The 9,845-nt window shown below is 38.0% G+C and overlaps 1 protein-coding gene across 1 annotated transcript in view; it reads left to right on the top strand.

Annotated features, from left to right (window-relative positions):
- The first annotated feature begins 231 nt into the window (after window positions 1-231).
- ZPLD1 (zona pellucida like domain containing 1) overlaps window positions 232-9,845 on the top strand; it is a 32,411-nt gene continuing 22,797 nt past the window's right edge. Inside the window, exon 1 of the mRNA XM_005440532.4 lies at window positions 232-681. The gene's annotated coding sequence lies outside the window, so the exon portion shown is untranslated. The remainder of the gene's footprint in view (window positions 682-9,845) is intronic.

Genomic DNA, 9,845 nt, shown 5'->3' with positions numbered 1-9,845 from the left:
GCACTTGGCTTTGTGTGCATTGATGTTCTGTTGGTAATTATCATTCTGTTGACACCTGTTTTCATGATGACACCCCTATATCACATTTTCATCACAGCGTGAAATGTCGCTCTTTTTGCTTTTGTTTTGTTTAGTACTATGAATTTAGCCCAGAATTGAAAAAAATAGACACTTCTCACAACACACAATGGGACATTGATAACCTTGCAGCTTAGTTACTGATCCTGTCTCAGTGCTTCCATGTCTCTCCTTCCTCCCACCCCTCTTTTTAAGCAAACAAGGTTTTCCCTCAACAAGCTGTTGACAGAATAATTTCTCCAGGTTGATTGTTTGCCCGACATGGTCCTCTGGAGATCTTCATACAACTGGAGAGAAGCAGATCAAAAGGCTGCAAGAAAAAAAGGCAGAGGACTGAAAAAAACCACCATAAAGATCCTGCTCAGGTTTCAGCCTGATGATGAACAGGCTTGTAAAGTATTCTGAGACCTGTCAAATTTTCCCATCTAAAATCCAGACCTATTTTAAAAAGAATTTTCATAATGAGTGTCTCTTTTCCCCCATCCACAGGCTCAGAGTATTTTCTGAAAAAGTTCTGCAGGGCAGAGGAGTTGAACAGTTGATCACATGCAGGAGCACAGGATAGATGGAGTACAGCTGACTCAACAGCTACAGGGGATCTGGGTAAGTGCCCACCATGTCAGCCAACTAGAACTTACTGAAGTACTGGTAAATGTCAAATTATTTGTTAATTTTTAAAGAAATTCTTACTTTATCACCTGTCAGACAAATTTAACCTCACTGGGAAATCTCAGTGGGAGTTTGTCGGGGAAGAAGTGTGCAGTACATGGCTAATGAAAACATGAAGGCAAATTAGCATCCAACTGTGAAGAGAAGCAATATTTTTTTTCACAACTTAGCTTTTACCTAAAGTTACCCAAGCCAGACTCATGCTATTAATGTGACAGGAGGAAGGTTACAAACCCCTTGCAGTGCTGAGGCTATCAATGTATGTCAAACCCGCTCATGTGGCTTTCAGGAGGGAAACAATCAATTGCTTGAAGGAGACAATGTTATCCAACTTGTGGTGTCAGTCAGCCTGTTCCCACAATCACTGCATTAATGGGGAAAAATTTTGATAACTGAGACTTCTTATCTGGCTTCACTGCAATCAAATGGCATGAGTTTGCTGATTGGAAATTATGTTGTCTCTGGTCACAAAAGTGACTGGACATGATAATTGCACCAGTTTTGTTTATTTTTAAAGTAATAATAACAACAACGTATGCTTGAGTAAAGGATAGTGGGGGTTTGAAATCAGGTCTTCAGTTAAGCTGATGAACTGATACAGTCCAAATTGAGATAGCTTCTATAATTGCTTTGTGTACCAAAAACCTTTGTGTATGAAAAACTTTATCGTGGTCTAAGAGCAGCAGAAGATAGGGGCATTGGCCCTGCTTGCATGCTCTTGAGCAAAGGATGTTTTTACCGGTGCATGATATTTTGTTTTCTTTCAGCTAGGTCTTGAGCAGAACCTCTCAAGCTTGTTTTAGAGGTTGGCTTGAAAATGGCTTCAAACCTTGTTTTAAGTCTGAAATGGCTATGAGGAGGACTTGAAACACAGTGAAAGAAATATTGAACCATAACCGAACTTTTTCGATTTCATAATAAAAATATTTTTTCTTTTCCTTTTAAAATACAGATCTAGGAACGGTGTAAGTGTTCCGTCTGAATTCACAGTGTTTATGAAATCTGTGGTATTATGTACTTTCTTAGACCAAGATTTTATCAGCCTTATTTAATGCAAATTTGTTTAACTTTTAAGGATTGGATAAGGCTATACTGTACTGCAGCAGTATTCTACAACTTTACTGCTTAATTTCTGTTTCTAAAAGTAAGGAAATTGAAGTCGTCATGATGGCATAAAATGTTGCTGCTTTTTGTCAGAGAAGTCTTATTTTACTGGTAACTTTTCAAGCTACAAACAGATGGCTGCAGTATAATCTACTTGCTGGTGACATCAAGCATTATTTACTGAAGATTTATATTTATATTGCTCTCTTCAAAAGCATAAAAAGAGTAATTAAGTAGAATGATACTCATTTAGATCTTTATCTGCCCATGTGGCTGCAGGGCTCTGGGGGCAGGCGATAGGATTAAGAGCGACTCATCGCTAGATCAGTGTGTCTGAATCCAGACCGTGGTTAGAGGCAACTGAAGGCCATTATCGTGTGATGACTCTTCGGTGGCCTATATCAAATGATTTGATAGTTTCTGTAAATTTGCTAGCTGATGGAACCCCCATAATGATCAGTGGTCTGAGAAGGAAATCTGTAGACTGCATGTGCATGTGTTGAGAATGTGTTCCAGCCTAGGAACAACGTCTTCATTGCAGGATTTAGGGACGCTGTCGGTACGCTCCCCATACAGGGGACCCGATGCAACTGTTGCTTTTGTTTCAGTACAAGATGATCCTGGACTCTCTTTATTCTCGGCGATTTTCAGATTGCAATGTCTCCACTAAAAGTGAAAGAGGAACACAATGTAGAGCAGCTACAATGGAGCAAAATCAGCTTGTTTTTTCGCAGTATTGGGTTGATTAGCCAATGTCTTAAAAACACTCTGGTAGCATTCATTACGGCTACTTCTATATGTGATAGCCAGTCTGTAGGTGTGTGCGACACGGCTGGTGGTTACCTGATGGTCCTTGTAATTGGGCAATTTTAACTGCCAACTATAGAATTTTTTCTTGTTTATAATATTTTGTAGCTTCAGCGAGAAGTAGAAAATCCAAAATTATTTTTATTTCAGTTTTGTGCTGTGGGTAAGATATACAGTGTCTTTAATATGAAATCTGTTTTCGTAGCTTTATATTCTTGGCATTTCATGTTGAATCCACGAAAGTTGCACGAAATCTAACTTGTAACACACAAGATTAGAGAAATGCAGAGCTAAGCACAAAACCTCAAATTATGTGGATTTTAATGATTAAAAGGAGGAGGACTTTCTTTGTTAAGAACCTCCAAATTTGAGCTAAAATTATATTTTCAGATCACTGCAACAGTCTTCCAATCTTACAATGAATTTCCTTTCTTTTTTCTCAGGTCTCTTGCTGATGTCAAAGTTTTTCTGATGCAGTAGACAATATGAAGAGTGTGAAAGTGAGAGGAAAGGATAATTTGTCCAAAATTTTTTAATTCAGGTCCAAAGCTTTGACAATAAGTCACTTCCTTCAGACCCATTTTCCTCTCAAATTGCTTCTCACTGGCAACATTCTGCACTTCATATCTGCATGAATGTGCGGTGGGAAACAGTAGTTAATTCGTGCAGGTTGGAAGAACAGAATAGAAATCAGTCTTTCCCGTGAGGCTCAGGAGATGTGATTGTGTGCATTTTTATATCTGGAACGTTAAGCTGATTTGTGTTTTCACATTTTATTGAGGTATCTGCAAACCATGGAGTTGGAAACATTACAGACAGACTTAAACATTTTTAGCGTATCTATCAGATACATATTTAGGTACTTTGGTTGTACAATATGATGGGCATGATTTGGAAAACACTAGCATTTCCTTAAGTTGTTAAATGTCTGGAAGAGTTTTGGCTATATTTTCTGTGAAATGCAGGAAGAAGGATCTAAGTATCCCATTGAAGTTATCTTTGTGGGACAGTGAATCAGGTATTCTGGCAAAATTTAAAGTAAAATCCAACCGTTCATCACTAAGTGTAACTACAGCAAAATTAATATGGAACAGGGTCGGGGGCAATGTAGCATGTTTGAAGAATATTGGTATTTCACTAGTAGATGTAGGAAGAACTAGAATAGCTCTGATATTTAGCACAGAATAGCAGGTAAACTGTTGACTTCATGACTTCAACAGTCTTGGGTGAATAAGTTTAGCACTAGTAAGTCAAGATCTCTGGCTTGTTCAAGAAATAGTTGTTCAGGTTTTTTATGCTTTAACTGTATTTCCCTAGTAGTCTGTCTCCTTGGGAGGAGGTATTATGGGGTATTATGCTACTTTGTATAAATGTTTTGGAAATATTTCATACAGTCATTCTTCATTTGATCACTGTTTCTCTCCTTACCTTGTAAATATGCGGTTACCTTAGTTTCTTTTCAGACCAGACTGAAAAAATCAGTGCATCCAAGGATTTGTTGTAACAATGAACAGACATACACTAATGTACAGTGTTTAAAAGGTTATTATGAATGTTTTTAAGTGTTAAAATGCAGATATCTTTTTTTTACAGCTTCTTGGCAGTATGGTACGCTGATTAAATTTCCCTAGTCTTTAAGAAGGCAAAAAAGCCAGTCTCATCTGGAATTTTGCCTGTCCAAGGCTACGAGATGAAGCTCCAGATGGACCTATGCTAGTGTGTAACTCCTTAAGCACACCTTTTGCTGATTTTATAGGTTGAAGAGCACTGCATGGCTGTAAGGCTGCTATTTTTTACTCAACATGCACATTTAATTCTCACTACCAGTAATAAACTCACAAAACGCTGTGTCTTTGGGAACCAGATACAGGTTTTTAGCCTTTTGGTGTTCAGCAAGATTTAGAATGGTTATTTCGTTTCAGTTCATAAGTAAGTTATGTATTGCTTCCATATAAATATTTTTTATGGTCTTGAATTTCTGTTTTCCATGTAGTGTGTTGGTCAAAATTTGAAGTCTTTCAAGTCTAGTGATTTTGGTGTGGCTTTCTTTTGTGGAAAATTAATGTCTCTTTCTCAGTCCCTTTGGCTTCTTTATCCTGTGAAAGATGATATTGAAAAAGGACTAGAAAAAGTTTTTTTTTTTTCAAATGTAGAACCAAAGCAAAATCTTTATATATTGTTTTTAAATACTGTGCAAAAATTTGTTCCCCAGTCTTGTTTTCCTTGGACATTGCAGGCACCTGCTTGAGTACAAAACATCCTGGCATTTGAGACTTTAGCTATGAATTAGTCTTCATCAGGTAAAGCTCCTGTTTGGTTCTGGTGGAAGTTTGATTAAGGAGGGGCTCCAAGCTTTGACCCAACATTTAATTACAAAGCTGAATGTAGTATGGAACTAATTCAGGACTCTTGTTTTTAAATCTCAAGAACTGAGTGGAAATGTATGACTAGCAAATAAACACAGGTCAGTCTAGGACCAAATAATTGATGCTGAAGGCAACTCTGTGCCTGCCTATGTAAATGTTTATTGCGTGGTGTTTCTTGTGTAGTCTGCAACTGATCTTTGTGTTCTGAATAGCTATGAGAGAGATTATGTTGCCTTTTCAAAACAAAATTATTTTCCCATTTTATGGGGAAAAAAATAGCTGGTTTTGCATCTTCTAGGGTGCACTGATCTCTGATGTTCTTAGTTTTATTATTTCCTCATATGTTAAGTTATTTCATTTGTTGTATTTCTCTGCTGTGTGCCCTCAAATACTATGATTTTGGGAACATACAGCCTGTTCACAGGTTTAGCTCTGTCATCAGCTTTACTTCTCTATTTAGGAAGCTGCTGACCTTCAAGATACATATGTGTGCCTCTGTGTACGTATTTGTTGTCTATACATATGTGTATGCATGTCTCCATATATATATATATATATATATATAGTCAGCTTTGCAGATTTTGCTTGGTGTCAGAAATGAGATGGTACTATGGATTCTGAAATCAGAGAAACCTGTAAGAAGAGTAATACTGTGTTTCAAAGTTTCAGCTCCAAAGATTATCCACAAGCAGAGGGAAATTTTGTAGTTGAAATGTGTCTTGACATTCTTTGCGTCTCAGATGCCCTTTTTTTTGTAGTAATCTTTTTGAAAAAAAGGCAATTAACACTGGTAGGCAGATACTGTAAAGATTCATGTCCTATTTTTATCTGCATCAGAAGAGCTAAGGAGGTAAAGTGGAAGACAGTAGTGAAAATGTGATCTGGATAATTCCTTACAATGGGATGTACAAGTTAAAAGGGAAAATTCCACTGAAGAACTTGATGTAGAGACATATCCTTCTGCTTTTGTTCACTGGTTTACTTTGAAGTGATGGCAAATCATGTAGTGCACATCTAGAAGCAGAGCAGCTCTGGAAGAGCTGGCAGCGGCACAGTTAACATACATACCTCCCAACGATTCACAACTTGAGTGCAGATGTGGAAGCAAGTGTGGCAGTAAGATGGATGTAAACCAAAAAGAGGAACTACTTTGTCATGAGATGACTGAGAAGTACTCGTTGAACTATGAAATGATAATTTGAAAATATTTCTATGAGTAAATGTAGTAATGTTTCTGTTCCATTACTTGTAGAGAGCTAATGTACAAGTGCTAGAGAGCATTTAGGCAGTTACTAGGTATGTATGGAAACACTTAAAAATGTTCCACCAGCTGTATTATGTGCTTATCACATCTATAATTTTCTTTCAGAAGGTTTCATTTACTATTAACTGGTTTTCTGAAAGAATTATCCGGTCAGAAGGCATAACAATCACCATATTTTGCAGAACTGCCACACCCTGTGAATGAAAAATAGAGAACAAGCAGTAGATTATAGATTTTCTCATAAAATGCAGAACGAATATTTGAAATAAGTAATAGACTTAGAAGTCAGAAATGTCTCACAAATTACTTTCAATAAAAATGTAGGACTGAATCAGTGAATGCTGTTCACAATGGCAAATTGAAGATCTTTTTTGGAGAGGATGGGTGAAGAAGAGAAATGAATGTCAGGTGGTAAGAAGAAAGAAGAGGGAATCTAGATGGGTCCAAACCACTGCTTCTTCATGAAACTAAATTCCTAAACTGACTGCAAAATGGCTTTTCTTTAAATCGTTACACCATAAAAACATCTTTACCTTGAAATTTTGTGTGGGTTTTCTGACATGGTGAGGTTTATTAAAGCAGGGATAAGGACTTTGTAAAATGGTAACAAGTCGAGGGCGGCATGTCGCAGCCCTTACCGCTTTGTACGCTCGGTGACAGGCAGCATGGAGCAGCAGGACCTGCAGTTGTGGCTCGGTGCTGAATACGTAGACAGCTCTGGTTCAGCAGGGATTCATACCCTGACTATTTCAGCATTCTGGAAGTTTACTCTGTTTTTCACATTGAAACCTGGATATGTTGGGCTGTTTTTCCTTTGGACTGATGGTTTTAGAAATCTAGGTGAACCATGGGTTTGCAATGATGTAACTAACCATGTTTGGTAGGTCTTTAAATCCCTGGCCATCTCTTTGACTGTACCTGGCCTTTAAAGCCTTTTCGTTCCAGTAATGCTTCAGAGTTGTCACGTGAACTTCTTGTGTTAATGGAAGTCCTGCACACGGATTTTTACCTTCACCCCCAAGTCAAGGGAAAGAACAATTTCCTTGCTAAATAGAAGATACCAGACCTTGTTTGGGAGAGATCCTTAGGTGGCCAGGTGGAGGCAGGAACGTTTGGAATTAAAACTATTTAAGTGACTACGACAGGATTTTTTTGAGGCGATTTGGGCATTTCAGTGAGACTAAGCACTACACTGAATGCCAGCAACAAAACATGGTAAATGATACAAACATTAAGAGCCTTGAAGATGCTCAGCCGAGAAAACTGCAGATGTCTGAAGAACATTAAACTCTCAGAACATCAGTGAAACCTGGTATGAGTTTGTCAGTTAAGACTTTCATGGATAGAAGGGATCACGTTTCCCTTGCAGTATGTGTTGGCATCTTTGGAATCAGGAAAGCCATGTATGTTTGCTGCTAGACCAACAAAGCACTTCTTTTGGAAAGCACAGAATGCTGTATTCCTTGAAAGGGCTTAAAGGATTGCATACTAAGTTGAAGAAAAAAATAGATATCTTCCACATGAATTTGTTAGTTCCTGGATTATAAATCACCCTACTCCTGACACTTGCATGCTACCTTCCTTTTTTGTACATGGAATTTTCACTTCATATTCATGTACAGTGAATAAGATTATGATGTTTTTGTTACTATTTTGATAAAAGTTTTATGCTTCTTTAATTGGATGCAGTGTTCAGCAATATCAGTTTAGGTAAATCTTTTGGTTAGGATGCCTTATACAGTTGGGGGACTGAAGTTTTAGGAATTTCTGTTGACAAATAAATTGCCAGAGGCTTTTAAGAAAAGGCTGGAAAAGCAGGAATGTCTGCTTGATTCTTGCTGGGGTGGGCAGATAGGTGAGAGTGCCCTCTCAGGGTGCTTCTTAGCACTGTAATTTTCTTAAGAAACGAAAAATAATGCATGTTCCTAACTTATTTAACTGAAATCAGCAGTAGTCAGCTCAGCTGGTAATGTGGATCTGCATGTTGATCCATATGCAGTTAAGTCAATAGCCAGAAAGCAAGTAGGACATTATCTGACTTGTTCTGAATACAGATAGAGAACTAATGCTATAAATACCTAATGTCTTAATTCAGCTTCGTTCCCTGGCAATCATCTCTCCTTTCTCTGAAACACAGCAGCAGAAGTTAAGTTTAATAATTAAAATTTTAGAATTTATTGTAAGTACTGCTTTTCATCTAAAATAATAGCTACAGCTTTGTCAGTGTCATCTTTCATTAAATTCTCTTCAAACTTTTTTTTTGGTAGCAAAAAATACTGTGGCAGTTAGAAAATTGAAGTCAGATTTAGATCTTGGTAAATTGCCCTTGATTTATACCATTGTAACGGACATCAGAAACCAGCTCATACACAACAGAACAGTAATAGCCACTTTATTGATGTAACTGTTGTACAAGCAGAGGTAAGGCTCCAGTATGCTGGAGAAATGCCAATTTCCCAAAGGAAAAAAAATATTTTAAAGTGTGAGTTTTCATAGTAAACAAACAAACAAAGCACCACCTTACTTCTCCATCTGAGAGTAATGGAGAGGGTGAGGAGATCACAAAAATACAGAGGTTTCATAGCAACCCAGTCAGAAATTTTGTTTTCTTTCCTATGTTTTTACAGTTCTTCATCAGTGATAGCTGCGAGCACTGTCAGCCTCCACAGGGATCTAATGGAAAAGAAGTGGAGGGTCAAACAGTGCTTTCATTTAGAGTTTTGTATCCACCTGAAACTAAAAGGAGGTTGCATCGTTGTTACAGGTCAGACTTGGAGGAAGTTGTGCAGAACTTGCTAGCAAAACTGCTTTTGGGTGTGACAGCAAAAGTTATACCTGACTTACAAAACATGCCTGCTGAGCGGGAAAATGGTGTTTCCTAATTCTCCATTTTTGTTCCATCTACTTCCAAGCAGAATTACACAGGAGTGAATGGCCAGACATTTGGACATGCCTTTGACTTTGGTAGGGTCTAGCTCACTGTTTTCTTGTAGTTGGGTTCTTTGCTGACAAAGAGCACTTGGGAGTCTCCTCTGTGGGCCTGTCTTTCAACACAAGGCTTTAAATCCCAGTTTGTGGTGAGCCTGGTTTGAAAACTAGTGGAAGCCTTTCTATTAGTTTGAGCAGACTTTGGCTCAGACCCTGTGGAGCCGCGGAGGACCCAGCTGAGTGAGGCTTTGTCTCAAATGTTCTTGTCAGGTGCTATTGCCAGCTCTTCTCAGCAATGCGTGACGGCCACTTGCCATGCCAGATGTGGCTGCATTTAGGTGTGCTGCCTCTGTGGAGTTTACAAATGTTCTTTGATGTCCATTTGGAGAAAGGTGATGGTCAGCATTTCTATAGTCTTGGACAAAGCAAGCCTCCTAATTCTTAGAATTGCTCTGTTTCTGTCTAGGCAAATGGAAAGCATTGCCCCATTTAAGGTCCACATCAGCAGAGATATAAGATTACAAAATCCTATAAATAAAAAGTATCAGTAACACATGGATTCATGAACAAAGATATCATTATTTTGGGATACTTTTGACAAAAACATGAATAAGATGTTTTGTTTTGTT

This window comes from Falco cherrug, chromosome 2 (assembly GCF_023634085.1).
Source record: "Falco cherrug isolate bFalChe1 chromosome 2, bFalChe1.pri, whole genome shotgun sequence".
NCBI classification, from domain to species: Eukaryota; Metazoa; Chordata; class Aves; order Falconiformes; family Falconidae; genus Falco; species Falco cherrug.
This window is presented reverse-complemented; position numbering and strand designations above follow the sequence as displayed.